The 17404-nt window shown below is 31.1% G+C and overlaps 1 long non-coding RNA gene across 2 annotated transcripts; it reads left to right on the top strand.

Annotated features, from left to right (window-relative positions):
* The first annotated feature begins 15144 nt into the window (after positions 1–15144).
* On the top strand, positions 15145–17009 carry LOC148781239 (uncharacterized). 2 transcript variants are annotated; one of them, XR_016058910.1, is made up of 3 exons: positions 15201–15295; positions 15363–15701; positions 16845–17009. It is a non-coding gene; the product is annotated as an uncharacterized LOC148781239 (long non-coding RNA). The 2 variants fall into 2 exon arrangements; XR_016058909.1 differs by lacking the exon at positions 16845–17009 and having other exon boundaries at positions 15145–15295; positions 15363–16114.
* The last annotated feature ends 395 nt before the right edge of the window (positions 17010–17404 follow it).

The raw sequence follows: 17404 nt of genomic DNA, 5'->3' as shown, positions 1-17404 counted from the left end.
CTCCTCTCCATGATATCGTACGCCGTACTAGTTGTGTTAATGAGCTGCCTGCTCCATTTATTGGAAAGGTATACCGACCACATTTGAACGAAGAAAATGCACAAACCTTTAAAGGTTCTCACTTGTCTGAGTCTCCAACACTAGTATTTAGTCGGCCATGCGCAAATCTTTTCAAACTGACCAAGATTTCAAACGATCTTTAATTTTTTTAAATCACCTAAAGAGCTCCTAGTTTTTGCAGAAGATCTTCAAAAAATTGAATTTTTAATTTGATTCGATATAAATCTATAATTAAAAAAAAAAATTAAAAATTCTACTTCAACATATCTTTATCGAAATTTTTATTTTCTGCATTGATTTAATGTCTTAAATTTTGGTTTAGGGATTTCCATAAAAATTTGCTTATTAAAAAGACAAGGGCAATACATTCCGAAAAAGATAATCTATCAACCTCATATCTTAAAATATAGGTAGAGTTTGAGGAGCAGTGAAAAATCTCTTTTTCTCTAACACAAATCATCCATATAAAGAGTAGGGGAGATTATCGACAGCTAAAAGTTTAGGTAGTTAAAAATTCAGGGTGAGATTCGATTATTGGATCTACTTAAGCATTTTGTTGCTTTTAAATACAGAAGTTTGATTAGTTTTACTTTTTGAAATTTTTTTATTGCTTCATTGATATAAAACAAAGCATTTTGGATGGGACCCGGTTTTTATGCAGCTCATATGTAAAAATGTGGGCCTCTTAATAAATCTATTTTTGAGATAGATTTTAAGACTTAATTTTTAAGGACATGTAATCTCTAACATGGAGATCATGAATATGAAAAAATATATAGTTTTAAAAATTAAAAATAATAATTCTAGTAAGAAAACATTTGAAACGTTAGTTTTCATTGTTTTTATATGAGAATACCTACTTGCATCCATCTTTAAGATGGATGCTTTGCCCTTTCTGTACCACATATGTGGAAATGTGGTCCAGGCCGCATGAATCAATTTTTTTTTTGGATGGACCACTATTTTAATTTTTGAGCTTTTGTACTGGTTTTTTTTAACTACAATCATATACTAAGGGTCTTTTGTTTTTTTTTTTACTTCTAACAATAATAATATGCATTGGATTACAGTTCTTGTGCTAGTATTGTTGATTCATTATGTCTCATGACAATAGAGTAAGTATTGTTCATGTATTTATTGAAAATTCAGACAAAATTGTTGAGTATTATCCTTATGATATTAGGTAAGGAGATAAAATTATTATTCAATAGTTTTAATACATCAAAGAAGAATGTAATCTTATCCTATATTATCTTCACATATCTGATTGTTTCTCTGTCTTTTTTAATAAAATTTGAAATATTCATTATACTTTGACTTACCTAAATTTTTCCAATCCTTGTTTCTGACTTTTTGTTTTTGCAAAATCAATTTATTAATGATATGTTAGTTTGCCGACATATTATTATTACTAGACTTCCCACCTATGATTTAAGCATGCTCGCCCATAAAAGGAGCATGTTCTTATGTGCTACTTTGGAAAAACAGAGAGAGACCCCACACTTGTCTCATCATCAATTATTTAGTTTGAGCAAATATACAAAATAATTATTTACTTTTTGTACAAGAAAGTCACAAGCATTTTTAATCTTTGGATTTCAAAATAGGCGGCTGTAAGAGTATCATTGAAATGACTTAAAATTTAAAAAAAAAAAATCCTCTGACTAGCCCTAAGCCATCAAATTTGACATCTAATGAGTATGAGTGATTGTGGCTTCCTTATAATAAAGATAGTCTCATTGTATACAATTCCATTTTAGTTTTATAATGAGGGGGAGAGAGATCCATCTTCATACAAGAGAGAGTTTTATTATGAGAGAGAGAGGGAGAGAGAGAAAGAAGAGAGATCTATCTTCATACAATAAAAAGAGAGAGAGAGAGGGGGGTTTGTTTATGTACTACTTTATTTTAGTGAAACTAAAGATGAAAACTATTACCGGTGACTCAAACAATAACTCATGGATTTCTTGGTGTACCTAACCTCAATGCTCGGTAATAAATTGCAAAGTCCTCCAGATCACAACGGTGTGAGAGAAGCATATCTTCAATAAGTATAGCGTCAGTTTCCTTCCAAACTCACGTTTCAAACAAATAGAATTCCGCATGAAGGTTCGGTGCATTTCTTAGTTTTATATGCTAATTTTTTTAATAATTTCCTTTGTTTCACACGGGTTGGACCACATTTTTACATATGCTGTCAAGTAGTGTAAAGCATCCATCTTAACGATGAAAGTAAGTACGTGGTCCATCAAAAAACAATGGAATCTGATGTTCCAATATTTTCTTAATGAAATTATTATTTCTAGTTTTAAAATTTTATTTATTTATACATATTCATGATCTTCATTTTAGAGATTATATATGCTTAAAAATTAAGTCCAAATATCCATCTCAAAACATTAATTCTCCAACTAAATTTCGATCGGTCTATTCTATAAGCATAATTTTAAACGATCAAATTCATAAAAAAGTAATTAATAAAAAAACTGAGACTAAATTGATAAAAAAAGTAATAAAACAAAGTGAAACTAAATTTATAATTAGAAATAAAAAATTATGATTGAGTCATATAATTAATTAATATTTTGAATAACCTAATTTTAAATTTTGAATTTTTAATATCCCGAAAAGGTGAAACCTAATTTTTCAGATTTGTGGGCTTTGAAAATCTAAAATTTTAATTAACAAATAAAATATGATAATATAATATTTTCATCTTAAAGATCCAAAAATATGGGCAATTTGATTTTTTAAATTTTTTTGTGAAAACAGTATTAAGTTAGAAATGAAAATTCTTTGATAAAATTTAGAAAAAGTAAATTATGCATGTGTGTTTAATTACCAATTTTTTTAAGGGGTAGTTTTATATGCGGCGCCACTCAAACTATAAAGCATATGTGACCCTGCTTTGGGATGACTTGAGTCACAATGTCATAATTTGGCTCTTAAGGGGCCGTTTAGGTACCTAGAAATTGTTTGGGTGCACTTTATAGTAAAGAAGGTACACTTAATCCTAACGAAATGGAAAGAGATTACACGGTTAAAAAAATCTTCTCTCCCTCTCTCTTCATAATAACTAGGTGATCCCTTTTTAAGCTCGTCCCATTATTTGAAGGGATTAGCTGTCATATAAAAACAAAAATAATAAAAATAAAAATCAGTAATTAATGATAAATTACACAACACAATTATAATAAAACGTTTCACATAGCATAATGTCATCCCTCCCTTTTTAAGCTCCTCCCCTGGCATCAATGTCATATAAAAACAAAAGTAATAAAAATAAAAATCAATAATCAATGATAAATTACACAACACAATCATAATAAAAAATTTCACACAACACCATCCTCATAAGAGATTACTAAAATCTCAATTGAAATAACATACCTCTTTAGTCTTCTCCAATACCTCAAAATTTTATACTGCAATTACCAAACCTTCTAGTTTACTAATCAAACTTCTTCCCATTTTTTAACTCGTACCCTACAAATTTTGAATTTAGTATCATAAATTTATTGTTTATTTGAAATTATACAGAGAGACATTTGAAAGACTTCTATAAAAAATAAATAAAAATATGGCTTATCATAATAAAATCAAGTTATTCCAATTATATTGTTCCAATGACTTATCATGTTGAAACCACTGTCATGTTCGAAAACATGTGATTTACCAAGGCACTTAAAATAAGTAGGAAATAGTGTCATAACTGTAAAATGATACAAGTTATTATTGGAAAATCTTTTTGAAATGGTGATAATGTTTTTATTAGAAATCTTTTTGAAATCGTGTGATGATGATTTTAATTCAGTATTTTAGTGGAATTTTGTGACAAAAAAGAAGGAACTGAAAATTATGTATTTTAGAGGAATTTTGTGACAAAAAAGAAAGAAATGATAGTTTACAAGCACGTGCTGGTAAAATGTTAGTAATGCATTTTCTATATTTCTTCCAGACATAGCCAAACAATAACAATGTATTTGCCAGGTTGCATCTAAATGCTACCTAAACAATAACAATCCATTTAAAGTAATGTATTATGCAGTAATGTATTATGTCAGTAATATATTTTATAGACAATATATTTCCAGGTATCCAAACAACCCCTAAATGTTAGATGTTTATTAAACGGCTCAAAGTATTTTATTTTTAGCTTTCACTATTTAGTGCATCTACACATCTCATGGGAATGTGCACGATAAAAATAATAACCAATAGGTTTGATGATGAAAAATATTAAAATATCCTTGAAACATGAAGGAGCTTTTTAATCACTTATTTTCATCGTAACCAATTTTATTTTTTCTAGGTGCATGCCAATAAAACGAGGGGACACTCCAAATTATACCAAAAAATGCTATTAAAAAAAGATTCAAAATCTACCAACATCTTAGCACGGTATTGTAACATGAGCAATCATGTCTCAAATGTATTTTATTTGAATTATATTCTTTATTGTTTTACCACTCATCCATCTCAACATCCTCATTTCAACTATACTCATTGTATAAATATGTTGTTTATTTGAGTAGGCAATTGTACATTGTAAACTTGTAGGAACACACAATTAAAATTACAAATTGCAAAGTTCATATGAAATGGACTAAAATTCCTACTACAACATTTCTTATATAATATGGTGTATATGAATGCATCACATAATGTTAAACATGAAAACTCAAAGGGTGTGGTTTATATGAGGTTGCAACCATATACAATCCAATTGAGATGCATTTCCAAATTTTATCATGACATGCAATTTTAGTGTGAAATGTGAAAACTTCTTATGATCATCTGAAAATCTATTTTCACATCAAATTATAAAATTTTAAATTAAAAAAATAGTTGTAATCAAGTACCTTTCTATCTATCCAAGGGATTGAAGGGCAGAAGGAAGTTCTCTTTAGTGTCACTTCCAGTCCAAAATTGGGGCCTCACAATAATAGATCTATTAACATATGAAAATCTTGAAAATAAACAGCCTAGATAATTTGTTGCAAGATGCACTATTTATGGGACTCAATTTTTGTTTTTGTATTCATATCTCGATATTGAGATGATCAATTAGAGGGTTTTTAACATTAAAACAACTTTTTTCGACGGATTTTTGAGATGCATCTTTAATTTTACATTTTAAGATTGCAACTTTATATAAACTTTTTTCCAACTTATAATATCTAAAGAGCATACTCAATGCATGGTGTAGCAGGTGTCCCTCGCTGGTACTTATAATGTAACCAACCTTATTGCATAGGTGAGGAGGACATCTTTGGCATTGCTCTCCCTCATTTTAGTGCAGGTATAGTGGCTTTAAAAAACTTATCATGCAGGCAGACGGAGTTGCCTGTATCCCACAAGGGCAAGCTTTGCATAAAACTTATATATTTGCCTCTATCCAACCGTTCATAATGGACAGTTGAGATGGTCCCAATTACAATGTCACATCTCTAAATCATTTTATTTTTAATTTTTTTTACAAATTATTTTGGCACAAACTTTTAGGGGTCACTCCTCTCTTAACTCGTAATTGTAAAAAATATAAAAAAAAATTATTGTCAACAAAATAAAATAATTAAAATGCTCTTGAAAGTTTCAAAGGTATTTTGATCATTGTATGTTATCGAAAATATTTTTTTTACTATTTTTTCTTACGTGTGTCCATTGAGATGATGGCATTTACTAAATTTCATATTCATATAGTTTGTAGAAAAATATTAAAAATAAAAAAAACTTTGACACGTTAGATATAGATCTAAATATTGCAACCTTTATGTAGGGTTCTCGAGAATTCCTTATATTGCGGAACCGAAATCCCAACATCGGGATCCCAACTAAGATCGTGTACATGATTGACTAAACGTGAAGCAGATAAATACAACTATAAATCGAGTGGGAAAAATAAAACAAACATAAAAAACACACTACAACAACACACGATTTACATGGTTCACCCCGTAGGGCTACATCTACGGCCTCGGCAACTAGAAATCTACTATTACAATGAAAATTACAGTTTTAGGTCACAAGATATAATACCTATATGTAAACATCAATAAAAGACCATCACCGATCTTCCCTTCTAAACTCACTCTCCCGACCAAGTAACACCGTCAATCAACATCTTCTTTCCTACCGCAATACCGCTACTGAAAAGATAACCTCGAGAATAACATAGAGATTTTCTCTAGCTAGAAATGGAAGTTAACCAACCCAAAACTCATGGGAATATTGTCTCTCTATCGGAGGCCATGTCTCTCTTTCTTAAAGACTCGTCTCCGTATTGGAGATCCATTTCTATAACCCCCAAAGGGGTGACCCTCAAAGGATGGTTATTATGTTCTCATTCACTCTCTTATAAAGATATCACTTTCTTGCTTATCAAGAAAGTCAAATTTCTCTTTTCCATAATACCCTAATCTTTAGAAGAAATATGTGTATGGTGATTTAGCTATCATCAAACCCAACAATCTTCACCTTGATAGCAAAATCATCATAATTTCCTTGACAATCTTTATTGAATAGAGTTCTTGATTTCTTCATACTGGCCTCTATTGTGGAATTTTGACAAACACTTTCCCTTCATATTTCTCTACCTCAAATCATGGATATATCTTGATTTCTTCTCACTTACCTCCATTGTTCAATTTTAACAAACACTTTCCCTCTATATTTCTTCACCTCAAACCATGTATCCATCAAACTCCACCATTCATCATTTTTTTAATGCAAGCCTTAGCCCCCCGTAAACACTTTATGCTCTGATACCAATTATAAGGTTCTCGAGAATCCCTTATATTGCGAAACGGGGAATCCCAAACACCAGGATTCGACCCAAGATCACGCGAAGTAGATGACTACAATTATAAATCGAGTGCGAGAAATAAAGCAAACATAAAAAGCACACCGCAACAAGACACGACCCCATAGGGCTACATCCACAGCTTCGACCACTAGAAATTCACTATCACAATGAAGATTACAGTTTTGGGTTACAAGAGATAATACCTATTTTTAAACATCGGTAAAAAACCATCACTGATCTTTCTTTCTAAACCCGCTCTTACGACCGAGCAACACCATCGATCAACATCCTCTTTCCCACCACAACACCGCTACTGAAAAGATAACTTAGCGATCAACATAAAGATTTTCTCTCTCTAGAAGTTGAAGTTAACCAACTCAAAACTCATAGGAATACTGCTTCTTTCCCAAAGGCTATGTCTCTCTCTCTCTTGAAGACCCATCTTCATATTGGAGATCCATTCCCATAATCCCCAGAGGGGTGACTCTCAAAGGAGGGGTACTATGTCATTATTCACTCTCTTATAAAAATATCACTTTCTTGCTTCTCAAAAAAGTCAAATTTTTATTTTCCATAATACCCTAATCTTTAGAAGAAAATATGAGCATGGTGATTTAGCTATCACCAAACCCAACACTTTCCCATCACACAATATGAAAACTCCATTTATAGCATGCATGTGCAAAGTAGGAATGGCATCAATGGGCTTCTGAGTCCTAGCCATGGTTATCCATCTAAGCTTCAACATTTCTCTCACGGTGATGATGAGAGAAAGCATACGCTAAAACATAAAGGGTGCAGTTTCTATACGGTTGATTTTTGAGATGCATATGTAATTCTACATTTTAAAGTTGCATCCTTAGATAAACTTTTTCCAAACAATTAAATGCATGAATATTGATGGTGGAAGAAAGCGCGAGCTAACAACAAAACTAATGGTTATATTCATTAAATTAATAGAATTCTTGAAGGACAGTGCAGTAAGTACATACCCACCAAGAAACCGACTAGGTGTTGAGGGATTGCCCCAAATTAATGGAATTATTGACGGACGGTGCATTAAAGACATGCCCACCAAGAAACCCACTAGGTGTTGAGGGATTACTCCAATATTTCAAGGATAAATAGTCCATATGAGGGCTATAAGCACTATTCGATTATTCATATCAAGTGAAGTGTTGTTGAACATCATCAATGAGGATTCAACAACATCTTTTGTCAAAGCATGGGAGTCTGTAAATAACAAAGTCCCTCAAAATCAACTATTTTTGAAACAACAAGTATACACCTTGCGCATGTATGAAGGTGTGAATATTCATGAGCATCTGAATCAATGTAATAAAATTATTTATAAATTATTGAGCATTGGTGTTAAGATAGATGATGAGGATCATGTTATAATTTTGTTGTCCTCACTCCCTTATTCGTATGGGTCTTATCACGATGTATCACAAACTCTCTCACCAATCGTTTGTCTTTTAAACAACAATTATACACCCTAGGCATGAACAAAAAATACTGATATACGTGACAACAAGGATTATTGCAAGAAAAATGTGCATGTCAACAAGGATTTCCATACAGTCAAAGAGAAAGAGAAAATTTCCTCTAATGCAGCCAATATTATCGATGAAAGCTTGAAAAGTGGGATGGATAATGTCTGGTTAGTCTTGACAAATACCGATTACTCTAAAGACTCGTGAGTTCTTGATATGAGATAATCTTATTAGGACAGAAAAGAGTGTTTAGCCATTGACAGAGAAACAAACTCATAGACAAAGAGTGTTTAGCGAGAGATAGACAGAGAGTGTTTAGCTATTGACAGAAAGAGGAATAGAGAGAGGGTGGGTATAGAAAGAGGGCAGGTAGATTTTTCTTGTGCATATGTATTATGTGATTTTTTGTTGATCGAACACGAGAAGTTTTGTTAGTGGCAGCAAGTGAAAACCTTTTTATAATTGTTTTTTTGTTCATTATTTAGTTGATTAATTGTATTTGAACTATTATAAGTGTTCTATTCAGTTAATATTAAAAAAATTAAAAACTATATACACTATGCTTTAAAAAAATGCCTGTCTCAAACTTTCAAAAAAATGCCAAGTTTCTCTCTTGGGAGCTGAACTTGAATTGAGAGAAAGCTTGTACGAATTGTGGCTCTTCATATTCATCAAAATAAGTTTTATTCCTCATAGGATGCATGTCTCAAAACAATTCTAGGTTTTTCGCTAGTTTTGAATCTTCTTATTACTTAATATTCTTATTACTAGTTTTTAACGACTTCGCTGGTTTTGGCATAGGCAAATTCCCATAATACCTAAGTAGGGTGAGTACTATTCAGAATCGATGAATGCTGTTAAATTTGGGCAAATAAATAAGCAAGCACCACCCTCACTGTTCAGAATCGATGAATGCTATTAAATTTAGGCAAAATCAATGAAAGCGGTTAAATTTGGGCAAATAAATAAGCAAGCACGATTCTCGAAACCAGTAGATCCAACCAGTTAAAACTACTCAAACATTGGCTCAGGTAAATTTTTCAAGCAAATTTAGTTTTCACTTTGGACACGACTTAACTATAGCACATGCGAAACCGAGTCATCCTCTAATTTTGATTACTATGAGCTCAATCTAAGTTGGACAATGAAGTGTAGATTTTGACACAATAATAAAAAGAAAGCATTTTAAATCTCGCCATCCATGACTACTCGGGAAAAGCAAATCAGGCATAATATGAATTTAGAGAGAAGCCAAACTAGGTGACCTTGCCCTTTATTCTCATCTTCACTCTGCACCATCTCAACTTCCTTTTCCGAAGTTTATCTTTCAAAAACACTTGATTAAGAACAATGTTACTCGAAACGAAAAAGAAAAGAATCTAAGCGTATAATTAACTTTATTAGAGAAGAATATGAGCGCATAATTAAATTTTGGTGACTTAAAAATAAAAATGTTGCACTTTTTTATTTTTTTTATTTTTTTTACAAATCATATTAACAACTAAATTTTGGGCATATCATCCTTTCATATGTCGCACCTATGAAAACTATAAAAAATATTTATGATAAAATAAAATAGCAAAAATATCCCTAAAAGTTTTAGGGGCAATCTAGTCGTTAATTTTTTGAATTTATTTTTATTTTTTTAGGTGTGCCCCATTGACGTAATGACACTGCCAAATTTCACATTAACGTGGTTTTTTAATAATAATAATAATAATAATAATAATAATAATAAACAATAAATTTACAATAAAATAAGCGGTGAAAGGCGTACTTATGACATTATGGCTGAAGGTATCCCAATTATTCATTCAAATCTAACAACGGGAGGATAGTGGCATATATGAATTCCCTATGCTTAGTGGCATATAGAAAGTTTTCCCTTTTTTTATAGATAACATATAATATTTTCACTGTAAATGCTAATTTTAGCAATTTATTTTTAATTAATCCCCTTTCTTAAGAAATGTTATCCTTTTACTTATTTTTTCCCTTGTTATCCTTTTGCTTACTATGTCTTAAAGGACAAAATCATAGGACCAACATAAATTATAACCGTCTAAGTGATTAAAAAATGTCGGGCAACATAAGCTATAGCTGGGCTTGGACTTTGCCATTGTTGTTATAAATCCGGGCCAAAAGGGGACTTGGCCTAGATCCCTAGCCTGGTCAGGAAAGGGCATAGTAGATAAAGAAAAAAACTAAAATAAGGAAAGCTGACTAAGCGTGCCTGACATATTAAGCAAAAGGAAAAATAAGAAAAGCTAACTAGGCCGAGCCCGGCCTAGACCCTAATTTCGTGGCCTAGTCCCGCAAATACTGATCATAATCAAATAATCTCTTCTTTGCCACAAAAACGCATGCTATAAAGAATATTTCAACTAAAATAGATTTAAATATAAGGGAGTGGTTTGTATAGAGCCGAGGCTCTAAACAATCAATTTTTAACCTACTTTCAAATAGTGTCGAGAAATGTGGTTTCAATATTGAAAATCTTTGTGATAGCATTCAAATATAATTTTATATTTATTTATAAAGTTTTAAGCTTCATAAATGATACGTGACGAACCTAGACTAAAAAAAGGGAAGACAGAGAGAGGTCGTGCTCTGATTGTATATGGAGGACGATAAGAACGATCAGAGAGAGAAAAGTAGAAGGAGAGAGAGAGGGAGAGGTTGAGTGGGAGATAACGGAGTAGGAAGAGAAGTAAGACTTTAAAGAGGGAGCTTGGCTCATCCGTTAGATGCTGTACTGTCGATGGCGTACAGAAAATAGTTGAGCTTGAAGGTAGAGTGAGGGAGGGATACCCGGTTGATATTTTGGGGTTTGATTTGGACATTTGTTTTATTTATTGGAAAAGGTTTACCTAAAGTTGTAATTTTAAAATGTAAAATTAAAGTGCACTTTAAAAATTATTGATTTGATATTGGAAAACCCTTTAATTGATCATCTCAAGGCGTTGAGATGTATTAATATGAAAAGGAAAAAAAAGCTTTCGAGTCCTAAAAATTGTGTATTTTACAACACATTATTGGACTATCTATTTTTAAATATTTATAGTTATACTTGAGTTGAACCATGTTTAGAGTTTAAAATTTATAATTAGAGATGAAAATATATTCTCAAACCATTCTAAAAAATTTTGATACCAAAATTATATTTATGATAATATTTAGAGATTCACCTTAATTTGATTGTTTAAGGTTGCAACTTTATACAGAGTATACCCTTGTTTTTTTAATGGGTTTGAAGTTTATAAAATTAATTAGAGAAAGAGAAGGGATATTTAATGGGTTTCGAAGTTTATCAAATTAATTAGAGAAATAGAATAAATAAAATTGGAGAGAGAGGAAAAGAGTTTTGCAAAGATAGTGAGGAGGGGTTTGAGGTTATTGGAATGGAGAGATGGATGTAGATTAAGAAGGGGAGACAAAAGGGGTACTGCAGCGTTTGAATTTCGCCTTTAAGAAGGCTAATCGCGTGCATGTGTTTTGAATATGTATTAAATGTATGGGAGCGGTTTCTATAAAGTTGCAACCTTAAACGATTCAATTATGGTGTACCTTAAAATTATAATCATAATATGTAACTTTATTGTAAAAAATTCTTAGTATTATCTTAAAATCTATTTTTATACCTAATTAGAAAATTTTAAAATCCAAAAATAGTTAAAATCAAGTAGATTTATAAATATATGAAACTCTTGAAAATGAACTATCTAGATAATGTGTTAGAAGGTGCACTATTTTCGGGACTCAAATTTTTTTTCTTTTTTTTTTCATATTCATACATCTTGATGTCAAGATGATTAGAGAGTTTTTTCAACATTAAAACAACATTTCCGATAGATTTTTGAGGTGCATCTGTGATTCTACATTTTAAGGTTCCAACCTTATTAAAACTTTTCCCTAAATATATTAACCATAAAAAGTTTTTATAAAGGGAAAAGTTTATATAAAGTTGCACCCTTAAAATATAGAATTACATATGCATCTTAAAAATCTATCGGAAAGGTTATTTTAATTTTGAAAAACCCTCTATTTGATCAATTCGACATCGAGATGTATGAATATAAAAAAAAAAGATTTTGAGCATTAGAAATAGTGCATCTTGCAACACATTGTCTAGGCTATCCATTTTTAAGATTTTCATATGTTTATAGATCTCCTTGATTTTAACTATTTTTAGAGTTTATAATTTTCTAATTAGATATGAAAATAGGTTTTAAGATAACCCTATGAATTTTTTCCAACAAAATTGCATGTTATGATAAAATTTGGAAGTGCGCCTTAATTGGATTGTTTAAGGTTGCATCCTTATAGAAACCGCATCCTTTTATAAAATATTAATTTTAATTTAAAATAAAAAATAAAAAATAATTATAAATAAAATAAACACAAAAAACTACACAAGATAAACACAATATGATACTAATTTAAAAATCACTTAAAATTAATATACCTCTTTAGTCTCTTCCAATATTCTAACCTATTTTGTTCCATCAGCCAACTTTATATTTCGTTAAACAAACTTTTGGCTTTTCTCTAGTTTTTTAATTTAGCCTCACAAATTAGCTTAAAGTTATATAGAGATACTGTAAAAGCTTTTATATTACCAAAAAAAAGAGCAAAAATAAAAATTTATCATAATAAAAATATGTTATTCCAACATCTTATTCTATTAAAAGCATGTAATTCCATATTAAAAGCCAACGTAAAAAATTTGCCAATGTCATATATCCTATACATTTTACTACATTTAAACTATGTATGAATGTAGTTATAATATTCCAAAAATATTATTACACAAATCGAACCAAACTTCAAAATCACTAATAGGATATTTCACTGACCTCATATAAAATTTAAAAATGATACAAAAACCAACCTTTGTGATACTTTCTTGGAACTTCAAAAAAAAAAAATACTCAAAGATTGAAGGCACTTTCTTAAAAAATGGATATAAAAGCCAACCTTTGCGACACTTTCTTAGAATTTCAAACAAAAAGAATTCAAAGATCGAAGGAACTAATCTTTAAAAAAGAATTGAAAGATCGAATGCTTATGGACGAATTTGAATTGAAAGATCGAATGCTTATGGACGAATTTGAATTGTGTTTCACCCCGCAACAGCTTTTGTAAAGCGGTTGCAGTTTTGCCTTAAAAACACGTTATGTCCATGGTGGTCTTTTAATCCATGCCGTTTGAAAAAATCGAACGGTGCCGAGCCTATGGGCGAAAATATTATTCATTTTCACACACAGACACACACTCATATATATATATATATATATATATATATATATATATATATATATATATATATATGGGATTTTCTTGAGTTAACAACTCCTCAAAATACAAAGGTTCAAGTTAAAAAGGGTTGTAATGAGTATATTATCAAAACAATCCTTATTTTTTCATTAAAAACTTATTTAAATAGGTAACTTTACTATTAAGCAATGACAAATTTGAAATTTTCACAAAAATACAATGGCATTTTGGAAGTTAGTGTCCTTAAACTTTATTTTGTAGAGTGTCATTGTCTTTTAGTTAAAACTTCAATTTTACCCCTTATAGAGATAACAAAAATACCCTTTGTTTTTTAGTAATATTTACAAATTTTCCCTGCAAAAGTAACTTTTTTTAAAAAATAGACAACAAAATTAATAAATCCACCATTCACAGCTCTATCTATCTTGAACATTTGTAATTTGAAGGGTTGTGAAGTTTAGAATATCCCTATTTTTAATGAATACACGTCTATAATTTCAAGTGATTTGGATTTGTAGAAAAAAAAAAAAAAAATTCAACACTACAGGATATCTGTGATTGTGGGCCCAGATTCAATTTGAGTCGTTGGGGTCATATGTTCATATGAGCTAGTCAGCTTTATATATATATATATATATATATATCAATCCACACCTGGGATCACTGATCCAATTATCCGACATGGATCTATGGGTGAATGATCAGCCCTACCGATTTGATTTTTAAAACACTAGATGAAACAATGAGGGAGAAATCGATTGTTTTCTATCTCAAGTTAAAATAACAAACTATGTCCATTTGAAAATCGACCTTCCACCATTTCCTTTTTTGTTCAATCTTGTTTAAACTGAAAGACTAACAACTTTCAAGAAAATTTATTTCAGGCTTTGTGTCTAACACATCACCATCCATCTGATTTCACATCCAATGGTTGACAATTAATTGTGACCTTGTATTAAAAGTAAATGGTCTAATCATATACATTTCCTTATATCATAACCGCTTCTCCTATTGTTGAGATTGTAAAGCGTCAGTTAGTTTGAGTCAGCATTTGAAAAGTCCATCCATTAGTTTCTACTTGGCCGAGTTACTCAGGCTCGGGCCCTTGCCAAGCCCGAGTTGTGTCGGGTTGGATGTCCAACTTGGAGATCTTAAAAAAATTTTAAAAAGAAATTTTAAAAAATAAAAAAAATAGTTGTAAGATGTTTATTTATGTTTTCTATCATTTTGTCGGAGATTGAAAAATATTTTGACTGTGAATAATTAATTTAAAATATCTTGCGCCCTTTTTAAAAAAAATTAAGAATTCTTCCAATCACATACTCATGTTTTAAAATTTAGTTTTTGCTATTTTTTAACCACAATTAGCTGTGTTTTTTAAAATTCTATTTTGAATTTTTTCTAACTACAATTACTCAGATTCGGATGAGTGGTTAGGGCATGGGCGGAGTAGTCGGCCCGACTCGTCTTTTCCCACACTAGTTTGGGCACTTGGCAAAAATGCCGCCCGACTTGGAATGATTCAGTTAGGTAGCCCGGGTCAACCGTGAGAAGTGGGGTGGTTAACTCTAACCCGGACCTCTAGAAAAAGGGATTCCATGTGCTCTCTCCATATCACCATTCTCGTCTCTTGCTCCCTCTTTTTGTTCTCAACATTGTAAGTGTTTTTCACTTAGAAATTTCAGACGACGATCGAAGGTTTGATGTTTTCATGCTTTCCACAGGCTTTCTTGAACATGGTATTCATACGGATCTTCTTCGAGGTTGGTTGTCAGAGAAGCAATGTCGAGTAACAGGTTTAAGAAAGCTGTGGACAAACATGAAAAAAATCATAAAAACAAACATAACGCAGCATGGCGGGTTCGAAGGCGATGTCATAAGAACGGCATCCGTTCTTATTTTTCGGGTTGATTATTTGAAGGTATTTGCTCAGTGGTGCCACTACCTCATTGGTTTTACAGTTCCCCATGAAGTGGTAATGGATGTGCAATGGTACAGGACTCGGCCAAGTTTACTTGAGCTCGCGTGTAACTCAGCCTCCTCAGCCAGCTGTGAGCTTTGAGGTAAAAAATATTATAAAACAGAAAAATACATAAAAAAAAATATGGCGAACACTATTATATTAGTTAGAATTAAGCTTTTCGATGATTGTGATAATTTTTAAGATGATTTGAAAATTTGCACTTTTTTTTCTTTGAATTTCCCTGTTAATCCATTAATTTTATTTATTTATTTATTACTTTTTTTTAACTTTTTTATTTTATTGGATTGAACAAAATCCAGTAAAATGAAAAAGTTACAAAAAATAAAAAAAGTTAGAGTTTCCCTTCACTCGTCCCAAACGCCAAAAAAGAAGATGTGTTGTGTTAGGTAGGCCGCCAAAATAAAATTTTACCAAACTTCTCATGAATATGGAATATTCTCGTGACACTGAGTTACCGGAAGGGTGGGACAGTGGTCTTTTACCATTGAAAAAGGGAAATAGGAGGGCTAGTGGCACTGGGTTCTCATTCATATAAATTATGAAAGAGAGATTACTGCCATTTTTACCAATTTCCATTTGTTTTAATTTTCGAGGATCAATTGATCTTTGATAAAGGAGAGAGAGAGACGTAACGGGTGAGGTGATATCTTGCTGCAAGAAATATGTCTAATTTTAGAAAATTTTAGTTGAGTACTAAGAGAAGAAAATAAACGGTAATGTTGTTTTGTCATTCAACAAATTGAGCCTACCCTAGTCTTTTCGTTTCTAATTTATAAAGAAAAAAGTTTATATAAGTTCCAACCTTAAAATGTAGAGTGAATTGCACCTCAAAAATCCATTATAAAAGGTTTGTTTGGATGTTGGAATTATGAATATGAAAAGAAAAAAATGATTTCTAACTCCGTGAAATAATGTGAAATAACATATCTTGCAACATGTTATCTGGACGGTCTATTTTCAAGATTTTCATGTGTTTATAGATCTACTTGATTTGAACCATTTTTAGAGTTTAAACTTTTATAGTTAGCGATGAAAATTGATTCTTGAGACATCTTAAGAATATTTTATATCGAAATTACATTTATGATAAAATTTTGAGGTGCGTCTTAATTGGATTTATTAAGGTTGCAACCTTATGCAAACCACACTCCTTTTTAAATTGGTTTTCCTTTATACTTTTAGTGCTTAATGCTAATATTACCTGTGAATCTAAACATGGCAGGGTTAAATGTCTACGTATTTCCTGTCATTGATTTCATATGTAATTGAGAATGTAGTTAATTGGAATAGCTTCCATTTTTTTTATTAAGATACTTATTAGATGGGGTTTGCTTTGTTGTGTACAAGGCTAGAATGTGAATTGCAACTCGGTATTGTTGAAATTGTATTGTAGATGCAGCTTGATTGGATAGTTGATGATAATGTGTATCAGGACACACACTTCACTGCTTCCGCTGTCTTTTCCAATTCCCCATCCTGCGACCGTAACCACAAAATCAGCATAAACAATATGGGGTGAAGGGCTCGGTAACAACTTTAGAGTGTAGAAGTAAGGTGCAATTCAAAAATCCAAAAACAAAAGTTGTTTCGATGTTGAAAAGCTTTACAATTGATCATCTCAATATCACGATATATAGATTTAAAAAAAAAAAGATTTCAAGTCCTAAAAATGTGTATCCTACAAAAATTGTTTAGGCACTCCATTTTACAAAATTTGAAATATTTATCAATCTACTGGATCTACGCTATTCTATGAGGTCTAAATTTCATAATTAGAGTTGA

The sequence above is a fragment of the Amborella trichopoda genome, chromosome 7 (genome assembly GCF_054954075.1).
Source record: "Amborella trichopoda isolate Santa Cruz 75 chromosome 7, AtrichopodaSantaCruz75HAP2 v2.0, whole genome shotgun sequence".
Classification (NCBI taxonomy): Eukaryota; Viridiplantae; Streptophyta; class Magnoliopsida; order Amborellales; family Amborellaceae; genus Amborella; species Amborella trichopoda.
The sequence above is the reverse complement of the archived record's forward strand: the minus strand, read 5'-3'. Positions and strand labels throughout refer to the sequence as shown.